This window comes from Empidonax traillii, unplaced genomic scaffold, assembly GCF_003031625.1.
Source record: "Empidonax traillii isolate 1590-97213 ecotype Southwest subspecies unplaced genomic scaffold, ASM303162v1 scaffold81:size2596050, whole genome shotgun sequence".
Classification (NCBI taxonomy): Eukaryota; Metazoa; Chordata; class Aves; order Passeriformes; family Tyrannidae; genus Empidonax; species Empidonax traillii.
Genome location: NW_020955274.1, coordinates 298,302 through 318,749, shown reverse-complemented (window position 1 = coordinate 318,749; position 20,448 = coordinate 298,302). Strand labels below are relative to the sequence as shown.

Below are 20,448 nucleotides of genomic sequence, written 5' to 3'. Positions count from 1 at the left end.
AAACTGAAAGTGGAAAATATCTTTATTCCACAATCAAGACAAAAGTTCTTAGCACTGAAAAGGATTATAAGATATACAAAATCTCATGTGGAATTCTGGTACTCATTTGACCAACGCTATTAGGTTTGACTCAAGAATTAATAATAGAAGTCTTCTGGAAAATGTTCTGTTTTATGTCAGAGTAAACTGTGGATATATATTTTTTTTTCTGGCTTCAAATGAATAATTTTTCTTCCTGACTCGTCCCAGAAAAAAAGTTTTTATTGCTTTAAGAATTATGCATTTGACATATTCTGTAATGAACTCCTCCAAGTGGCAAATATTATAAAACTTGAATTGAAGTATGAGACCAATTTATTTGACTTCAGTCAAACAACATGCATTTTGAAAGCTCAGTAACTGATTCTTGAAGTATGTCCTACCTACATCATAAGACTTTATCTTTCTGTGTTTTGTACAGAACTGGACAAATAAATAGAGCTTGATTAAATAAAACCTTAGATAATTATACTTGCTGGTGTAGGTTTGTCTGGATAGACAAAGGCTTAATGGTGAAAACTGACTGTATCCTGTCTCAGTGTCCTTAATTATGTCAAAAAATTGACTCTGAGAATTGAAAATATTTTATTTCTCTGGAAGAGTAATTTCTTTCTATCAATAATTACTCCTGCTTTAGTATTTTCTTTTTCTGTCATTACTAGAATTTAAATAAAATGAGAGTTAAAATCCCTGTTTTACTTCCCAAGCTGTATACTGTCAAGCATTCTTCCTACTTCTTTCAGTCAGAATTTAGTCCTATTTCCCCTTCCTTGTTCCACTTCCTTATTCCACTTCTGATTAGTTTTAAGACTTATAATAATCATTTTAGAAGATTCAGAAGGATTTAGTTATTTAATCCAGTAGATCTGCACTGATCAAAGCACAGGTAGGTACATTAACCCATGTTTCCAGATAAGTATTAGGGAGAATACAAATTAAAAAAATCAGACTTTTTTATCATACTTTTGAAATAATATCACATCTGCTGGCAAATAACCATTTTCTTACATTAGAGCACTGAAATGAACTCTTTAGTTCATTCACTTTATCAGAAGAGTCCTGAGACAGCTGCCATGAAGTTTTAATCCCTTCCTTTGCTATATTTTACTTTTTGCTATTTCTGGTTCATTTTCTGCTCTGCTGATTTAATAGCTGCAAGTTTCTAGCATCGTCTTAGCAGATCCTTCTGAAAGTTGCATCAACAGATTACCCACTACAGCTATCTAGTCGAATTTGCTTGCAGTAGTTGCCCTTAATAAACCAATATTTCCCAGTAGGGAAAGATGCATTGCTTTTTCCCTCCTTTCAGGTATTGGAAAATATCAGCAGCTATTGACAGCAATACATAGGGAGATTGAAATACATGACAGATCTTGCCAAACAACCTTGTTGTGCTTTTCCTGCGCGTGCTCCATATCTGCTAGATCCTTGTTATGCCATCAGACACAGGGCAAGGGCACTGGTTTGGAGCAGGATTAGTGCCTTATCTCCCTCGCAGAATATGACTAGTGTAAGTGAACTTCAGCAGAGATTTGATAGCTTAGTAGTAGGGACACTTTTAGTGTGTGTGTGCATGGGAGAGACAATGCTCTCAGCCCCAGGGAGCACACTACTTGGGGAAAGCTTCTGAAAAAAATCAGTAGCATGGCTTGCAGGATCCCAAAATGTGAATCAGCTCTTTTATTTCAAACTGCTAAGATGTGAGAACTCAATCCAATAACAATTGCCTTTGTGACTGTAAACTTATGACTGATACTCCTCTCATGAAAATTCATACACAGAAATCCATCTACAAAATGGATCTATCACAAGTCAGGTAGATGTTTTCGTTTAAATGTAGATAAATTCCTGCATGATATCTGGGTGGTCAGATACTGATTTACCAAGATGAAGAGAGGAAATAAAAGGGCTTTCATTCCTGCTGCTTTTTTCATACTATAGTTTTCCCGGCTGAGGTACGTGTTATGTCACAGGTCCTGCAGCTCCTGCTTCAGTGAGAGTGGTAACCACACTACTGAAGTTCATACTGACAAAACCACTACCTCATCAGATCTGGAGCACCAACCTCCACTTGCACAGGGGCTCCTTCTCTTTTTCAAGTTTTTAGCAGATATCTGAATACCTTCTGGATTCAAAATCAGGGCACCCATTTAAGGCTAGCTGAATTATTCAAAAGGCAAACAACCATCTATCTGAATATATAATTACTTATATATAGTTAATTAGTGTATTTGGGTAAATTCAAAGGCAAATTACCCACCCTGCTACTGCAAATTTAAGCCTTTAATCATCACTCTTTTGTTGTTGATAATTTTCACTTTTAGCATTTGTTTCACTGTGCAAAAGTTTGAGATTCTTATTCTGTTTTTCCTATGCCAGGGGATTCTTCATGCTGTCCACTGTGATAGCTGTTCACAAATGCCAGGTTGTTACTGGATTGCCTTTTAATTATGCAATTGTTTGTTGAGCTCCAAGTCAAGGTCCCTTGTTGTCTTCTATCACAACTGTGAAGCTTGCTTCATGACTGTCATCTACTGTCATTTTGGTTTAAGCTTTTCACAATTCCTAGCTCACTGTAAAAAAAAAAAAGAAAGGAAAGTAATGGGATTTTGAATTAGCTCACTCCTACTAATTAGCACTAACGGTGTGGTTGTCCATTGCTACATTTTTGTTGATCAGTAAAAGTCTCGAAGAACCATCTGTAACTGTCTCATTGTTTCCTTCAGGTAATATTCTTTCTAGTACTTTGAAGAGATTTTTTAAAATGCAAAACTTCGCTTTTCAGAACACTTCAAACTAGACCTTTGAAATAGGAACACTCAGGGGAAACACAATGATGCAGAGGAAAAAAAAAATAATCTAAGTGTTGTGGATACTAATCTGGTTCATCCATTTTGCATTATCCTCAGCCTCTGCCTATACTGTTTTTATTCAGTTAGTTACTGACTGCTGTTTATGCAAAAACAAACAAACAAAAATCCAGTGAACAAACAAAGAATCCCAAAAAGCCAATCGCAAAAAACCTCAAACAAACCCAGAACCGAAACCAGAGAATCAGGAAGAACAGTGTCTCTCTTTTCTACACTTGCATGCAGCTGTGCTGTTACAACTTAGTATTTTTCTCTTCCTCCTGTGCTGCGGACAGGACACTGTATCGAGTCAAGGTACCTGTCATTATGGAATTCATGAGATATATTGCTGACATTTCCAGCCTTACATGTTTGGGAGTTCATTTATCTTCCTTTAGCAGTGTGTCACCACAGTCTGAGCAGCAGCTATTGTGTGTACACTTGCTTTACGGTTGGCAGGGAGTGCTTTCCAGTGGCTGAGCCCACCTTTCTACCTACTAAGTCCTTCAGTACTGCTTTGAAGAACATGCTCTTTTTTTTCAAGGTCATTACTGTATACTTGGGCAGTGTCTGAAGGGAGGGACAGGATTTGATATCTTACCAAAGGAAGGAAACTGTGTACATTTGATGAGTTTTGGGATTTTGTTGGGTTTGGTTTGGTTTAGTTTGGTTTGGTTTTTTTTAATATATCTCTGATTATGTGAACTGAGCATAGTTAACCAAATATATTACTAACTACTTCACCACCTGGGCTGAAGAATTTATTATTATTTATGTTATTTAAATGGATATTTGAGCATCTGACCTGAATATCTGAAGTACTGAAATGTAGTATTTGAAGTATTGCCAATGAAGTTAATAAATTGACCAGAAGAAGCCTTAGGAGACTGAAGTATTCATTTCACAGGCAGTTTAAGACATTTCTTAATTTAATTTAACCTTGCTGTGATCATTACCCAAGAGGCTTACAGAAATTGAATTTGGCTTGAAGTTGTACAGTGTAGATGGGGAAAAAAGATGCATCTGTGTGGTACTGAATGATTGACTGATGTCAGAATAATGAAACTGATACCCCAAATTCTTCCTTCAGATATGAACAATAGTGCTTTCCTGAAAAAGCTGTACTTTGCCCATCTATTGAGGTGTTTTTACTCAGAAAGAAATTTTTGTATGAGACATAATAACCCATAGCGGCGGGGTTGGAACTAGATGATCTTTAAGAATCCCTTCCAACACAACAATTCTATGATTTTTTAATTTAAACAACAGTTATTATTTGGAATACTTCTTTACCCTGGCTTAGCTACAAGCTGGTGAAGCAACAGTGTGATCTACAGAAGATTCTTCCTTTGGGTCTCTAAGGAAATGAATGATTTTGATGGAGAAGCACAGAGTATTATTAGCAATGCAGTCGTGTACAGCTTCTTTTATTGTTTTCCCGCTTCAATTATGCCAAAAAACTTGCCTACTTTCCAGATCAGACGTATGATGTCAAATACATAGTTTCCAGCTTTAAAAGAAGTGCTGAAGTTCATCATAGTAGCATTATTTATAGACTATTTGTGAAGTTTTGTAAATGTACAGAACAAATACCCTGAAAAAGAATCCTTAAACAGCTACTACTGAAATTTATTTCATCCAAAGCTTCTGAATGGAATATGTATTTTAAGTGCATCTAAAAGTTTTGACTATCATTGATAGAATTTTGCAAAGAGCCAGGGAGAAGTTTAAAGAGAATTTCCCCAATGTCTTGCATAAATTTATATTTACCATTCATCAGTGGTTGATATAGTGTTATGAGTTAAATAATAATAATAAATAATAAATAATAAATAATTTTTAAAAATCCTAAGCTAATAGAATGTGTTATCTCGTTTCAATTCAAATTAGTTATTTTGCAATTATATTGATTGGCACTAGGATTGTCAAAGTAGAAGAAAATCCCAGAAAGCTGGGACAGTTTTACATATGGAAAAATGGGAATAAAACACAGTGGAATTGAGGGAGGAATTCCAGAAGCTCCAGCTATGAATTAGGTTGTGCTAGTTGCAACATTAGCTATTTGGTAGCTATGTTGTTCAGAGCCCCAGAAATCACCAAACAAAACCTAGGGAGAGCCTCAGGATTTAGCTAGAGTGCATTAACTGCCTGTCAATCTGGTATTTATATTTCTCTTTTTTTGTATATTCCTCAACAGATTCTAGTCCAAAATGGATTTGGGCCACTTGGTTTGTGCTACATCCTCTGCCAAACCATGGGCATTTCTGTCTCCATAGACATCCCAACAGTGGCAACTTCTATACAAAGAACATAACTGATGTGGCACAGGGTAGCAAAGTGAATTATCTACTTTAAAGTGATGATACAAAACCTCTCTCTTTTCCTCTATTTGTTCTATATGTGTAAATTTTCATGAGGTTCTCAACCAGCTTTGCTGTACACCATGAACGTATTAGTCCTACAAAAGGTATACCTTGTGTACTGTAGGTAACCAGACTTACTGCTTGAATTAATTACCTATTTGCCATTGATATCAGGAAAGAGAAATGTTTTCCCTGAATATTTCTTGTGAAGATGACTTGGCATTTGGCTTTGTAGAAAGCATGACAAATATTTATCTGGACAACTCTGGCATTTCAGGCTATAAAAAAATATCATATTAATGTCTTAGAAAACACAAATTGAGAGTTAATTCTACTGTGCTTGGTGTAAATTTCTGGCTGTTCTGCTAAGGACAAGGTAGACTCATAGCTGTTATAGAAGAAAACACTGGTAGCACTATTGTACAGCAACTTGTTTTTCAGCGCTTTTTCTGAATGAATCTGTTAACATATTTATGAAGCTGAACTATGATTATCATATAATTTCTGATAAATGCTGAGTCATGGATTCTACCCTGTGTACATCAGGGTGCTGTAAATATTTATTTTTTTTTAGAATGGATATCTTTGCACTGTGACCCTAGAGGCTAATTTTATTATCTATTTATGCTGCAATATTTGAATGTAATTTGTGGTGGTATGTTATTTATGTAGCCTCTGAAACTTCAGGCCTTATCTCTGCAGGCAAGAACTTTGTAGAGCAGTAGTAAACCTGGCAGCCAGGTTTATTCTACTTTATGCTTGTAAACAGATTGTTATCTTAGATTATATATGGATAAGTAACTTCCATGAAAAAGTCATCTCCTAAGGAGAAAGAATTTGTTTACTGTTAAACAAAATACTAAGGAAAAAGAAGGAAATCTACTTAAAACATCCATCACCAAACCCTAACATCATAACAATTTTTGTACCTTAAAATATCTAAAAGGATTGTTTTGGTTCAGTTTTTCATGTGGTCTTGCACTCCAAGCTGAGCTTAGGAATGATTCTGACTGATGCATGGTTATCAAAACCTGTATTAGCAAAAGGTTGGAAGAAGAGAGGGAAGGTCAATTCAAATCAAAAAGAAATCTTTGTATTAAAGGAACAGCAATTACCAGAAATTCTGCTTGTATTAATATTGTCTGAGCACGTAATAAATCATTTTTCGTAGCTAATGCTTTCCTGTCAAATCAAGTAATATTAGAAGAGAGCTTTTACAGTGAATATTAATATAAGAGACAGCCATAAGTGAAGTAAATTATAGAGGCATGTAAATTTAGTATTAAGTGCTACAGCAAATACTCTTGCACTGTAAATTTCTTCTTCTAATGTTATTACAAAATTAGGCCACTTGGTAGTCATCTGAAAGTTGCTGAACATGGATGCAAGTTTTCAAGTACTTTGCTCATGTGTCTAAGTTTAAATTAAAAGTCATATTCAGGAAAATGAGTTTACAGTCTGTGCACTCGTCTTATGAATTGTGCTAAAGTTTCTGCACAGTTCTCAAATTCTGTTCATACATCAGAACACCTATCTACTATTCAGCCATCTATGACAGTTTAGGCAAGTAAAGGAATAACTACAAGAATTATCCCTCTACATCAGAAATAAGATGCATGAACTAAAATTTTGGCTGTCCATTTTGATACAGATTTTTAAAGTGCCAGATTGTTGATTGTTTACTTGGTTTTTTAATTCAAGATTCTTTGCTTTTGACTGACATTATAAAATTGTGCATACGGATTTGTGTTAGAATTTTTACACTTATCTCAATTTTGCTGTGTGCCGTTTTGGATTAGGAAGTGAAAGAAAGACATGGTCTCAATTTACCCACAATTACAATCCCAGTCATAATTTTCAAGTCACTTCCTTTTCAAGATTACCTAAGTCCACATACCATTACCTTTCAGATGTGAAACATACTTGAAAGCTGAACAAAGCTTTAAAATATAAAGTTTTTACAATAAGCTGCTTACATCTTTCAATCCTTCATCGACAGATAGATCTTCAACATAATCAGGGAGACAAAAAAGTTTCTTTTATAAGTGAGGTGAAGAAAATATAATCATGCTTTACATTTTACAAGTTATACTCAGTACACAAAGAGCTGTGTCTGAAGAGAATTATTAATCAGAATAATACGTTAATCTCGTAATACCTATTTTAGTTAAGCTGAAAACCTCCAGAAAAAAAATCTTATTCTGTAGGAATTCTTATTGATTTCAGTTAAGTCAGGTTTTCATGGTTTTTAATGGGTTTTACTCAGATTTTTAGATTTTCCAATTTTAAAGGGAAGTTAATAGAAGGAGAATTCAGCCTTCAAGGTATGTTGTTATGGTTATTGGAAATGTTACTTTTGAATAATTTTCAAAGGTTTTTATAGAATTTAAAGCAAAAGGGGAAAAATAGATGTCAAGATTTTAACAGTTTTTCTTGCTTTAATTGTTTTTCTTACTGCTCTGAGGAATGTGAAGCAAAATCTTTGAAAAAGTAGTTCAGAATTTTTTAGGTAACACTCTCTACTTTTAATTATCTAACGTTATTTAAGAGCTAAAACTCTTGTTAATAGCAAATCCATGAGCTTCACTAGCAACACAGGAAAGTATTGTCAGATCTTTTGGTTGTTTTTGAAATACAGTATATTGCCTGAACTGTATTCGTTCTGTGAAGCAAATATTTTCTGTTAAACTACTCTTTGCCCAGCATGTCACCAAATACTCAGTGAATTTTGAGTGAAAGTGATTTTACTAGTCATATAAATCACAAAAGTTGATAATGCTATTTTTGTCTGAATTAAATTTATAGTTTGAGGGAGAGGTGTGATTGTATTTAGAAGCTTCCTCGATAGTAACTATATAAATGGGATTTTATGCTTGGAGGAGGGAGAATGAGTGAAGGGCAAATAACTGTCAAATGACAATAGTTGATGTCCTGATGAGCTAAGGTTCTTCTAAGTTAAAACTTAAATGTTTAATGCTGCCTTCAATTGATGTAGCAATTCAATTTTCTACTTTTCCAAAACAAATGAAGGAGAAAAAAATAACACAAAAAACCCCAAGTAAGTTAAATACTTGGGCTTGAAGTCAGCTCACCTAGAATGAGACAGTTTGAGCTTCCTTTATGGAAGAATCACAGAATATTCTGAGTTGGAAGGGACCTGTGTTTTTGTAGTCATTGGAATGAAATCATCTCTTCTAGTCAGCATTTGATCTCACTGTATTATAGTTCCCCAAGATAGGTCACATCAGATCCTAAGAGACATTATTTGGGTGTAGACGTCTGGGAATGGAAAAGCTCAACATATGCAGTTGTGGCTTTTGTTGTTGTTTGTTTATTTGTTTGCAGGTTTTGTTTGCTTATTGTAACTCTAGTGACCATTAGTGACATTGAAAAGTCTTTCATCTGTTAGTTTAACTACTTACTGTAGTGTAAATTTTACACTATTACTGTAGCTTTAATAAATGTGTTACTTTAGGTTGTGATATGAATGAGAACCAAGTCTGAGCTTTTGTCTTTCTGATTCCTGCCTCTTTCTTATTCCTGAAATACGTTAATTCACTTCTGATGTCTACACCCTCTACCTATTGATAGCTTTTGTGACGAAAGCATGGTGCTTTTGTAGTGTCAGCCAAGATCTCTTGTGCTTCACAGCTGCTGTAGGCTATTTGCAGCTTATTATGTACTATATTTTACTGTAAGATTTTTTCTAAACATGTTTTATTAACTGTAGGTGTGCTAATGTTCACCCCAGTGGAATCACCAAACAAGTTAGTTCTTAACTGACATCTGTTTTGTTCAGAGATAGTAAAAGTAATATAATGGCCGTGTTTTAATAGTGTATTTCCCATCTGCACTCAGTGCTTCACAGAGAGCAATTTAAAGCATCTGTTTCCTTCCCAAGCTCCTCATATTCATGTGCAATATTTTCATCTATTATCTTTAGCTTGACATGAGAAGTGCAGAGAGCCCTCAGCTAAGCCAAAAGCAACAGTTTTTCTTGTAAACTCTGTAGAAGAGTAATCTTTGAATAGCTGCAGGAACTTTCAGGCTCCTAATTTTATTCATACTCTTCCTGTTTACCATTTGGTGGCTTAAAATGTTAAAAGTGGAAATCTATAATTTAGTATTTGCTAAGAACTTTAACTGCTCAGGGCCAAGAAGTTGTTTATGATTTTTACTATACATCTTCTACAGGAAAAAATATCACAGAAGAGTGAGAGAAAAACATGTAGTTAGAATGTTTGGTTTTAAGTCTCTGTATCTAGAGTGTATCTTTAAGTGTGGACATACACAAATGAGTTCCCTGAGAACTCATATTAACTTAGTTGTCTTAATGAAAACTTTGTGCATTAATTACACTCACTCCCATGTTATGGAAATGTTTATGGATGCTGTCACTCTCCACTGCATTTTCTTTTTGTTACAGGAGAAAAAGAGGATACTTTAATATATTTTTCAACAATAGAAAGGAATTTTTCACTGTGAGATATGTAAATAATGACTCCCAAACTGACCTCTTTCCCCTCCCCCTTTTTTTTTCTCTTAGAGTGGTTACATGGGAATTATGATAGTTCTAACACTTCTATATTAGAGATACTTAAAGATATTCCCTTCAGATCTTGGTAATTTTTATATACAGGTATTTCCTAGTTGTTATTAATACTGATTTTCTTTTTCTTGATTATCAGTACTTTTAACTTATTTTAACAAGTTCTATGTTCTTAAATTCCTTGACTGCTTTTGATTTCATATTTCAAGATAAAAACAGCATGAAAACTATCCAGACAAAAGGAGTTTAAGAGTCTTTTGATTGTTTGTTTTGTTGTGTTGGGTTTTTTTCTGTCAGCAAATGATTCATTTACTTCAGTGAAAGTGGAACTATTCTCAACGAAGTGCTCTCAAGGGAATGGGAGTGAATTTCATTCAGATAAGTGTTGCAATGAAATGAGAATCTCTAAACATATTAACTTCTGTTTTCCTGTCATTGAAAAGTAAGTTAGTCCACTCAGGTCCAATATCTGGGACTTTTACTGTTACAAGTGTATTCATCAGTGCTGTTCTAATTACTTACTGGCTTGATATTAACTGAATCAGTTTACTGTAGTTTCTGACCATTTTCAGTGTATTCTTAATGAACATGTTTATTTTTCCCTGTATATGTTTTCAAGACCATAAGCTTTTCCGTGTTTTGTCTAAGTCATTACGAGGCTGGTGAAGGGACTTGAGCACAAGTCCTGTGAGGAGAGGCTGAGGGAGCTGGGGTTGTTTAGCCTGGAGAAGAGAAGGCTCAGAGGAAACCTCATCACTCTCTCCAACTACCTGAGGAGGTTGTGGCCAGGTGGGCACTGGTCTCTTCTGCCGGGCAGCTATCAGTAAGACAAGAGGACATGGTCTTAAGCTGTGCCAGGGGAGGTTTAGGTTAGATGTTAGGAAGAAATTTTTTACAGAGAGAGTGATCAAGCATTGGAATGGACTGCCAAGGGATGTGGTGGATTCACCATCCCTAGAGGTTTTTAAGGTGAGACTGGATGTGGCACTTAGTGCTGTAGTCTGATAACCACAGCCGTGTTGGATCAAGGGTTGGACTTGGTGATCTCAGAGGTCTTTTCCAACTTGGTTGATTCTATGATTCCGGAAACAAGGGTACTCCATTTAAGTATTCTTCTGTAATCCAATAAAGCAAACAAAACTATTTTATAAAATATCAAGAGAAACCAAATAATAAATAGATAATTATGGAAAGTCCTTAAAAATGAAAATTCTGATGCAATGTTTAATTTACACGTATTGACTTTTTCACTTAAAGTGGCTCCTCTTAACTTAAATTCAGAAATTATCCTGTGTTTGTGTGTTCAAAACCAAGGAGGCTACCATTAATATTCATTCCAATAGATAATTTATATACACAATCAGGGTAAAGGAATGAAGAAAATTAAAAAAAAAATAGAAATAGGAATTTATCCATTTTGCATCTCACCTGTCTAAAGACATACAGAAATAGAAATGTTGACATTTGAAAAAATACACTTCTTACTCCAATATTCTTGTTCTGGAGTCCTCTAAATGAAAGTGTTTATCGTTGACCTGTAGCTTTTTTTTGGTTTCTTTTTCTCCTCAAGATGCATTAACTTGATGTCACTTGCATTTCATTTGAAATTTATTTTATATAACTGTGTATATTGGCTTTAACATTCTAACCTATTAGTGCTCATTCAAAGGACAGTGTAATTCAAAATGTCATCAGTAATGGGTAGTTATGACATTCATAATGATTTTTTCCTAAAATGGCCAAAAATGGCTTGACAGATTGAATACATTCTCTCTGTGCATTTGCATTTAGTAAATATAGTATTTAGAATATGGTCAAACAATGATTCAGCTTTGATCTGCTAGCCAAAGGAGAAAGAACATTCCTAGCAATTACTAATTGATTATTCTTCTCTCTCTATGACTTTCATGCCGAAAGTTTCCTGGCAGACTGTGTAAATATTGCTAAGGATAAGCTATTTCAATAATTCTACCAGGACTAGGGAATCTGAGGGGAAAATTAGCCATGTAGATTTTAGGCCATGGGAGGAAAATTGTTCTAATGTTAATTAAATCTCTTGATGTTTAAACTTGTATGGCGAAAAAAGAACAAACAAAACTAACAGGAGTTCTTGGGAGGTCTCTAGTCATTTAGAAGATTATGCATTGAAGATCAATAGAGAGTATGAAAACATACTTTTTTTGTTTAGAAGTTATCCGGGAAAGTTCTAATGACCCACCATCTGGAAAGGAAAAAAAAAATACAAAATCCACAAGCAAAGTCAAATTCAGCTGTGCTAGGAATAATACAGTGTAGTCTTTTGCAAAAAAGGTTATTATTGGGAGTATGATAAAAGACATTTAACTTCAAATTGAATTTTGCTGTTTCACATATTTTAAGCATCTCACTTTATACTCTCTGTCTAAGGTAAGAATGAGATTCCATTAAAAAAAAAATCCATATTCTTTTTCCCTTTAATTAAATATTCATGCACGGGGCCTATAGTACCTGCTTGTCTCCTAAGAATCACAGACAAATAAATCACTGCATTCTGAAGGTAAATCTGCAAAAAAAGTTTTCAACAGAGATGCACATAGTAAAACTAAATTCTAGACTGTACCTCTTATGTTGAAGTAAAGGCTTGTCTCTAGAGGTCAGAATTCTGAACATTATTTTACACTGTATTTGTTAATATTGTGTTCACTATTATCTCATAAGGCAGCCAGTTTAGAAGTGAATATTTATTTCACCAGTACACCAGGGACACCAGTCCTTGTTAGGTCTTTTTTTGGTGAAAGCTGCAGATTTAGAAGTTATTGATAGCATGTTGTCTCTTAAACTGGCAAGGCACTGGAGAGCAAAGGTCCTAGGGAGTAAAAATCTGATGTCCTTTTCCATTCCCCACCAAGCAATTTGAACAGAAGGAATTAAGTCATCTTAATGTGACTACATAACACATGTTGTAGAGCCCAAAGGTCAAGTCAAAGGGTCTTAGTAGTTAGTTTTAAAAGAGACAAATTATTAAAAAGGAGTAGTATAATTTATCAGCAGCTGAAGGAAGGGATGCAGCAAAAAAGGGATTCATTAAAGATCATATTTCAGTCCCTTGTCTGAGCAGCAGTGGGTCTGCAATACAGAGAGGACTAAGAGGGTGTTCAGATCTTCCTGCTCTTCCACCTTCTCTTTTCCCTTTTTTCTGGACATATGATATTGCTTATGGTCTCATATGCATCACGATAACCTTATTAGCTATCACTAGACAATTAAAAATCCTTTTTGGAGAAAGATAATAATGTTGACAACCAGCAGTGGATCCATTCTTGTTACTTATCACACTTTTAAAAAAGGGGCTGTGAACACTGCTTCTCTCCTCCTTTTAAAAGTGATTTTGGTCAGAGGTGTCAAAGAAAGGGTACAGGAAACATTTCCATCAGAGCTCTCGTTCACTGTGCTCTCATGCACTTTTGCTACATCCTATCCCCCTTTTGCATTCTCTGCTGCAGTTCTCGCTACTGTGATGCCCTATTCTTGTCCTCAATCTGTCAGTCAGAGACAGATCTCTTCAGACTGCAACACAATATTAACTTGGTATAGTTAAAAATTAAATTTTAGAAAGCTAAGTACAGAAAATATGAAAAATTATTTCTAAGACATAAATTAAAATCCCATACTGTCTTCTACAAACCTCTAGAAACCTGTATCCAGATGGAAAATTAGAGTTATATCTTTTCATAAACTGTCTTTTATTGTGTATGGTGTGTTCTTAGTTTTGACGACTCCTGGTTTCATATTTATGTTTCAAAGGAAATCAAAATAGGAATGAAATTTATAGTTATGAAGAAGAAAGTAATTGTACCAATGCAAGAGGAATGGATTACTTAATATTATACTTCCTTTTTGAAAAATAACTTCTATGGTTCTGTGATTTACTCTGTGCTTTCATAAAAAACCAGGTACATCATTCAGCCTAACTTAAGGCAATATTTGTCGTTCATGATTTTTCAACTCTTATGATTCAACTTAACAGATGATTAAAATGAAATTTTGTATCATGGAATGCAATTCTTTTAATAAGTATTGCTACAGTCTTGCACAATGGCCTTTTTAAGTATCAGAATTTTAATTCCCCGAAGGAGGTAGGCCTATTTATGTTCCAAATGCCATCATCACAAAAGTTAAATCACTTACCAGCTTTGAAGACTAATGTGCAGTCATTTCTATGTCCCTCCTCTGCCTTTGAGAGTGCAAAATTACATAATTAGTTATATTTTTTGTGAAAAAAAAAACAAACACAAAAACAAAAACAAAAAAACAAGCCTTCATAGAATTGAGTGATTGAGCTCATTGCATCTATGTTTGCCCAAATGTTAGGTCACTTACATAGCCTAAAATATCTTTTAGCAGCTTGAGGGAACCTGCTCTAGGAAGACAGTTGCTAGATTAGTTGTGCACCAAAGTAATAGCTTTTTGATTTGCACCTTGGCATAACATGCAAATAAAACAAGTAGTCATGGACAACCCTATAACATTAAAGAGACTTCCTTTTGTTTAAAAAGAATTTATGTCAGGCCTTAATATAGAAGAATTGAACTAAATTTACTTTTGAATAATCATTTGGTTATGAAACTATAGTGGGCAAGTGTAATCTGTGCCTACAAGCAGGTCATTGTGAAACAGTGGAGCAGTAGATTTAAAACAGTGAGAATATACACAACAGGCACATCCTGTCAAACATAGATGAGTGGTAATATCTGCATGTGACAGTAAACAATCAAGGAATCAACTCAGTATTACACATAAGTGAAGTTAAAAAAGCAAACAGAACAGTGTTAGTGTTAAAGAGGAAGATAGAGTGCAGTGCAGGAAAAATTATTTTAAGTCTCCAAGGGGCTTTTAGGATTGTGTTTGGACAGCTGTATGCAATTTTAAGCACATGTATAATCAGAGGCCTTAAAAAGACAGAGATTTAAAAGGTTCACGAAAAGCCAAACTAGAATGAGTCATGTTCAGAGGGCTCACATATGCAGAAAGCGTGGTGAAACTGAGACTAAACTATGAAAGCTGTTTAAGCAAAGTTATTTTTCATGTTTCTAAGGTGCTGTAGATGGTGAGAATGAATGCACACCAAAGCTTGTGATAGGGTTGTGGTAAAAGGGCTAGAGACCAGATGATGAGTGTTAAAATGTAATGCCTGGTCATCTTATGCCATCAGAATATTATAAGTAGTGGTAAATGTGGCTAGATTGGGGTTACAAGTTAATTCATGCAGAATATCTTAACTATAAAGCTATATGAATTATTTCATTTTTGCTTTGGGTGAGAAAAATGTTTTGAAATTGTAAAAAGACTTTTTTGTATACGTGTGCATATAAATATTTTATTTATATTTCCCATAAAAAGCTAAAGACTGGTCAAGGTGATCATCATTACTGAGTGGGTTATACAAAGGCTGATCACAAAGTCAGACAGAGTCACCACTGTGAAAAGCTTACAGAAAGTGCCAGTCTGCGTTGCTAATTTATGCAGGTGCAGCAGTATATTTAACAGATGCATATGTGAGACAAAGTTGAGTTGATGCAGCTGATTTCCTTCAGGAAACATGGATCAGGTCTAGGGACCTCTGCTGCTACCCTCAAAGGGACTTTGAGATGGAGGTCTCTCATACTAACTGGGGAGCTGAAAGGAAGTGACCTTTTTTGCCTGAGCTGTCGATGTGTGTGTGTAAGGCTTGCTCTGAGCATGTGCTTCTGAACAGACTCTCAGAATGAGTATTTTGGGATAGAAATGACCAATTTGAGTATTCCAAGAGGAGAAATGGATTCACCACAATAGTAGGCAAACACAATTTGGCATGTGCAATACCAGAACTTCCTTCACCTAAATAGTTTTAACAATAAAATTAAAGTGTGTCAGCAAAAGTTATTATTTTTGTCATGTGCTTGCTTTCATACCCAAATTGCAGCTGAATTGTCATTTCAGTGGTCAGACCCAATTGATGTGTCATTTTATATTCAGTATTCTCACCATTTCATCGGGACCATCCTCAGTGTAAAATCAGGGGATGCACACACAACCGAGAACTCAAGGAACTAATTTGTTCTAGGATCAGAAGATATGGACATCCAGTGTCACTCTGTTAATGTTCAGTCTTTACAATCCGATAAATTTTTTACTGAGTTGAAGGAAAACGTTCTTACGTTAGGATACAATGGAACATAATAGCAATAGCTGAAATAAGATGTAAGAGGATAAGCAGTAAATGCAGGGAAGAATTCTTTCATTGTCAGTTAGTTTTTAGTTGATATTTTGACGTACAAAGAGATTTTCTGTTCCAGACAGAGTCATTATTGTTGCTACTAGCTTACTACACACATCCTTCCTTGCTCCTTGCAAGTTCTCCATCCCGCCCTAGGCATCCTGACATTATAAAATTCTGCCATTGCCTCATTTCTCATTGGTATTAGACAGGTTTAAAAACTACACTGCTTCTGGAGTCTGTCCTGGTTAATGAACTTTTTTTGTCTTGCTGATGGTGTCAAGGCTTACTTGGTCTATTTTCTGTCTGTGATCCTAAATGAAAAGACCGTGTTAAAGACTAAAACAATTTTTGTCCTGTTCTGACTAGTTTAAAGCTATAATCTTGAGCTTGGCTTGTTGGTGTTTTTTTAATTTTATTTGAACAGTGTTTTTAAATATTTATGCAGGCAAATCTTACTACAACTGGCTGTACCTGAGGGGACTGGGGGTAAAAATGATGTGGCTAGACATAAGACTTCTTTGAAAGAGCTTTAAAAAGTACAGGTTTGATGTCTTAAAAACTATTTGTCTAACAATTGAACTAGTTTCAAAGCAAAACTGTGTCTTCTTTTGTACAGCTTTGAACATAAACCAGCCTCTAGGCACAATATCATGATTTTCCCTAGGGATAATCCATTCCAAAATGGTGGTGGTTTGAGATGGTTTTGTTTTGATTTGGTCTTTTGTTTTCTTTTCAAGCTGGTAGTACCAGCTACTATTCGAGACAGAATGAAGACCTAGGGGGACCCCTGGTTCCTCTCAAATGGTATGAAATCTCTATACCACAGCAATGATGCAAGGATGTTGAATGCATTATTGCTTGACTCTTCTGCACTTTAGACTGGGTATTTCTGTGGAGAAGTTTCATTATTTCAAATTTGAGAGAATGGAATTAGATATCTCTAGCTGTACTTCTTTGGGGATTATTTTGGCAAACTGTTGTTCTTTTGAGACCTGAAGAGGTTTGAATGGTGTACACAGATATGGGTGAGAAAGATAAGGAGACAGAGAAAGGGATGAGACAATCAAAAGTGCATGATGAATGCCGGGTTTTGAAATTAATTACATGAGTCCCGTTCATGTAATAGTCTTCATCTGGAAAACCAGCAAAATGCTTAAATTACAGGACTATCCTTCCTCTGTAAACTTTACTGCAATTAGCTTACAAGTTTTCTCATGATCCATTTCCTTTTTATTTCAGAGTGACTATATTTTTGACTTAGTATGAGGTTCATATGAGCTGTGGGATTTTTAATTTCAATACTGATCTAATTTGAATGTGTAAAACAGCCCAGTTCTCAGTTCCTAGTTCCTGAATTCCAGGAAAAGTATTTGGAAACTCAGTCATACACTGCAGTCCAAGTATTAAAAAGTCTATTTTTATTTCTCTTCCCTATTGCACGACTTTTTCATCAACTTCATACTCTTGCACATTTACATGCTTCAATCTACATCTTTTAATATCTGTTGGGCAAATCTAATTTACCATTTCCTCTCATTTTATAGATTTTTTTTTGAGTGTTTTCTGGACATTTACAGTAAATGTGTATGTTTAAGAGAAATCATTACTTATCCATGATGAGGATGATGTTGTTCTGTGTAAAGTTTTGCTAAGCACATAATTTTATTCAAATTTTAGTCAGAAACTAAAAATCTGCAAAATAACCAGACTCAAGGGAAGGCACAGTTATCCATCAAAAGGTGACTTCACTGTAGTTCTTAATTGCTTTGAAAACAATTAAATTATACTAAGATTGGGGGGAGTAAATATGTTTCAGCTATACAGTAATTTTTAGCCACAGTGCACCAATAAGCTCATGAATAAGAGGTAACCAGCAGTGAAGTAATTATTTTAGTCTCCAAAAACCCAATGATTTAACAGTTAAAAAATGTTTAAAACACCATTCTTATAGAAAATAGTAATAATGAAGATCATAAGAAAATAAGGGAAGGCTTCGAAGAATTATTAACATCAAGTTATGGGCATCAAAGACAAAAAGAAATTGAAAATTTAATGAGTAATTAAGAGATGTTCATTAGGCCTCTCTCCTGTCAAACTGGAGACAGTTAAGGAGTGCTGTTCCTGTCATCTGAAAACATATATGGATAAATTCCCATTTGTGCACCTGAGTGCAATAGTGAAGCTTGACTATGTGACATTAGCAGAAGGCTGGTGCTGAGCAGTGCTGGTGGCTCTGTGGTGCAGTGGTTGCCCTGCACGTGGTCTCTTCCTCCCAGAGGGCTCCACCGTCCAATCCTTAATATCTTTAGGGGGCTCTTCTTCATTTAACAAAAATGCACTGTGAAATTACTGCTGCATGCCAGACCTGCTACCTGCTGTAAACATTGGTATGTTACTTGTGGATGACGTCCAAGAAAGGATTAACTTTTACATTCATGACCAAGTTGTTTAAACTGCAATAGCAAACTTAACTGATAAGTAGTTCAGCCAGACAGACACCACACAAAAGGAAATTCTGGAAGAGTTTGTCAAGAAAAGGTTTATGTGCTGACCACTTTGCCCCCTTATTCTTTGTACTCCATCAATATTGACATTATCTTTCATTTGCACAGTTTGGAGAGAGAGCAAATGTCACATACATAAAGTAAATCTTCAACAATGTGTAAAATGAAGGAACAGCATATATCTCCATTGTTTTAATTTTGTAGACAATAGGGCTGATTGCTAGCATAACTGTGGACTGTGTGTCCAGCTAATCAGAATGCATAAAAATATGTCTTCTCCAGACATACCTGATGGTTATCTCAATTTAGAGCAGGTTTTTCAACTGCAGTAAAGAAAGAATATAATAGATGTGATTTTTGACAAAATGATAGCTAGCTGCACAGTGAAAAGTTCATGAGAATTAATGCCAAATCTTCCATAAAATCATCTCGGAGAAATGAGGTAAAACATTCTATTCAGTGTGCTTCTTCTATTATTTCAGAACTCTGAAAGTGCTGACACAGGATTTAATTATCCATATATGCATATGCAGAGAATAATTTTTATTTTATTTCAAAATTCGTTTAATTTTAATTTAACTATGTCTTGGTAATATACTCAGTGTGATCCTTCCTTGAAACAAAATAAAATAAATATTTGAATAATTTTATTTTCATTAAAAATGTATACTCTTTAATCTCCTTTTTAGCTATTTGTATTAGTATTTTTCATCTCAGACTCCAGACATTTAATGATGTAATGAAAAAAGTCATGGAACCTAAATTCCAGGCTGATCCTCCAGCTGTGATAAACCTCCCACTGGGAATATGAAACAACCAACATCAGAAATGTGTAAAACTTTCAGGAAACACCGGTTACCTTAGAAAGTTTAAAATACAGTTTGGATTTTATGTGCTTATTGAGGCAGTCTCATTTTAGTCTAGAAATGATATTATAATCTCTTTACACTGAAGAGATGGCGCTTTATTTTAAAATGACAGGAACAGTTCTGCAATGCAATTTGTAGTATTATAGGAACAGGTATAGTACGGACAAGTAATAAAAACAAATTCTTCACTCCACAGGCTTCTGTAGGCAACTGCCGGACTTTTCAGAAATGTATTTTTAATAAGAAATTATTTTCAGTCATTGACGTCTTTATTTTTACATCAGTTTATTTTTTTTTTCACTTGCATTAGCATTTAAGAAGTATATGTAAACTGTCTTACCTTCTGAGTTTCAGCTTTCTTGGCCAGGATTGTCCAAACTTATGAAGAAAGCAAGTCCTGGACAGTTCTGCCTTAATAATTGCTGGAAAGTACAATGTTTAATCAAACACTTCCAGGCTAAGAACATGGCTACATTATGAATACCAGATTAACATTTTAATTCCTATATCCATCATTAAAAGCCTGCACCCTGCAAGCCAGATTGTAACACATACGTAGGAGTTAAATGCATTTTTTATATTAAACTGAGCCAATTTGGTTTTTAAGACCCACTGATGGTTTGACAGTTCTTGCAGTTCAGTGTAAAATCTGACCACTCTCTCTGCCAAAAGTGCACAGAGTTAATTAATGACTTCACCTCTCTGTGAGTGGTAAATGCCCATGTGTGAATACTGTGGGCTAAGTAACATCATGCATAGTGCTGAGAGTAGATGAGAGTGGGGTTTTAATGTTAGAGTTAGCTTGGTCATTTCAGGCAATCAGGAATGCAAATGGGTTGAAACTGTATTGAAATGTTGTTATCTGCTTATGAAGTTCAAATCATTTTGCCAGGAGATGAAAGTAACTGGTAAATCCTTCTGGTATGAAAGAAGAGATGCTACCCTTTTCAACCTCCACTGTCTCCAATGAAAGCATGCTCTTCAAGAATGTGTAAGGCATGCTCTTTATTAGTAGTATGATCAAAATCTCTTTAATG

General features: G+C 34.9%; 1 protein-coding gene and 1 long non-coding RNA gene across 4 annotated transcripts in view; one reads left to right on the top strand and one right to left on the bottom strand.

Annotated features, from left to right (window-relative positions):
* Nucleotides 1–20,448, top strand: part of ZNF385D (zinc finger protein 385D) — a 410,553-nt gene that overhangs the window by 360,208 nt on the left and 29,897 nt on the right. The gene's annotated exons all lie outside the window — the stretch shown is intronic.
* Nucleotides 2,148–20,064, bottom strand: LOC114056088. The gene is made up of 3 exons (XR_003570905.1): nucleotides 19,752–20,064; nucleotides 15,804–15,878; nucleotides 2,148–2,612 (listed from the first exon to the last, which is right to left on the bottom strand). It is a non-coding gene; the product is annotated as an uncharacterized LOC114056088 (long non-coding RNA).